Genomic DNA, 2188 nt, shown 5'->3' with positions numbered 1-2188 from the left:
CCTGCTGAGGTGTAGGTAAACAGGCTTTCTGTTGGTAAGGCCTTTCAAATGTTAATTGACTTCCTCCCTCTCAAGGGAAATCTCTTTACCATCTCCTAGAGAAGGAAGTTTTGTTAGTAGGTTAATGATTTTCTCCTCACAGGTAGCCTGACTCACTGTGCTACAGGGTGGTTTTATGTGCACCAAAACAAGAACCTGTGAATTACAATATAAAGAAAATGGTTGTGCTACCAGTTCTTTTGAACAGGAACCTTCTCCATCTACGTAAACAATAAGTTACTAGTTTGGGCAGCCATGAACTGATAAGATTGGTTTTGTTATCTTTCAACTCTCTGTGGTAAATATTTCAGTCTAGTCCCACAATGATTTGAGGATAATGGTTCCACAGTCTCTTTTGTGTCTTATGCCATTCTCAAATGTTAACCAGGAAACATGTTAGATAGTTATGATGCTGTATTAATTTTTGATTCATAGTAGTCAATATTACAACAGAGTGGCAGACTAATGGTTGGACTCGATGATCTTAGAGGTCCCCTCCAACCTTGATGATTCTATGAAGATGCAGTCTTCAAAACAACATGTGATGTATTTGTAGAAGCCATGGTTACCTTTGGCTTTTATTCATTTTATTCCCAGATTTAGCTTCTGATCAGTTTGTTCCATTAAAATTCTATAAAAGTGTTTCCAGTTATGTCAAACTTTTTTACTTCTTTTTTTTCATTTCATATTCTCTGTATGTGTGCTTGTAATGGGCCTGATTTCCTAACTCTATGTCACTGTAGGTCTTTTGAAAGGAAGTAGTACAAATCAGATCCCCTTGATGAGGATAAGGTAGTTGTACTTGCTGGGTTTTACTTTTCCTACATTGCCAATCTAATTGGGTATATTGTTTCAGCATTACTATTGTGTAGTACTGTGCAATTGGTATAAAAGTTGTATCTGTTTGCATTTGGTGTATCTTTTGGCTGCTCTTTGATCCTGCGTTGTCATCTTTGTGCTGCCAGCAACAGGCTGAATCTTAATTTTTTTCTTCATTTATTTGTTACTCTCCATCTAACACTGAAGTTGTGTGGAGAGAGAGGAGTCTTGTTTGCTTTACATTTCGTTGCTGCTGAAACTTCTAGTGTATTCCTCATCTGGCGACGCAGTTCAGTGTACAGACACCTAGCTAGTCAGACAGAAGCAATTAAATCCTTGAGGCTAAACTTGCAGTACCAAAGGCCTTGCATTCTTTGAATACTAATCCTTATGTCATCTCTCATCATGACTTGGTCTCTGTAGGACTGCAGAAATAGAGTCTAATCTGTTTAGCTATTTTTTTCCTCTTCTTTACACCCATCTGCAGAAAGAGAACTCCAAGATTTAGTCCAGTTAAGATGGGCCCAGATAACTGAATATTATCCCCGTTTTTAAAGTCGAACATTGCTGCTAGCCTTCTTCATTTAGAGTCAGGAGCCAAGGGCTGCTCTGCACTGGGATATGATGCTGTTTTCATTAGCATATGTTATTGGGTTCTTTTCCTTTCCCTGCAGCATACACCACCCCCGTGCTAATTTGTCATGCTCATTGACTGCCTTTTGGTCCCCTGATTCCCTGTTTGGTTTTGTCTCTCTAATGAACTCTGTTTGCTTAAGTTATTTAACTCTTTTTCCAAAGCTGAACTTTTTATTGCATTCTAATTGAATCTACGTCAGTTGAAGTGGGTGTCTACATGTGATTTCCAGCTGTTCATGGAGTTTACATATCTTCTTTTTGCAACATAGTTCTACTCGATCTGTTCTGTTATTGATATTTCTCCAACTAAAGTTCAATAACCAATTTCTTTCTCAAATGAAGCAACCATTGTGCATTTAAAAGCCTGGCTGGTCTTATTTCAGCATTTAGCAATTTCTGCATTCTACTATCCACCATTTGTTATGCACATTCCTTTTTTCATGTCTAAATTTTCCTGGAATTACTTGGCAACTGGTGGTTCTGCCCATCTATTGAAATGCAATTAGCAGAGGATACCTAGCAACTGCTCATTTTTAGATCTTTGTTAATTTCCTCAAAAATCTTCTGCTACTATTTTGGCATAAAATAAATAACTTAATATATCCAACTTCTTTTTTTTACTGGGTTCTCCACCTTTACCTCCCCACAGTAAACATTCTTCCTCCTTCCTGAGCTAACTTGCTCAGTCCTGTCT

The 2188-nt window shown here is 37.8% G+C and overlaps 1 protein-coding gene across 2 annotated transcripts in view; it reads left to right on the top strand.

The window, feature by feature from the left end:
* LOC103806365 (myosin regulatory light chain 2, smooth muscle minor isoform) overlaps positions 1 to 2188 on the top strand; it is a 4544-nt gene that overhangs the window by 1580 nt on the left and 776 nt on the right. The gene's annotated exons all lie outside the window — the stretch shown is intronic.

This window comes from Acanthisitta chloris, unplaced genomic scaffold, assembly GCF_000695815.1.
Source record: "Acanthisitta chloris isolate BGI_N310 unplaced genomic scaffold, ASM69581v1 scaffold31967, whole genome shotgun sequence".
NCBI classification, from domain to species: domain Eukaryota; kingdom Metazoa; phylum Chordata; class Aves; order Passeriformes; family Acanthisittidae; genus Acanthisitta; species Acanthisitta chloris.
The sequence above is the reverse complement of the archived record's forward strand: the minus strand, read 5'-3'. Positions and strand labels throughout refer to the sequence as shown.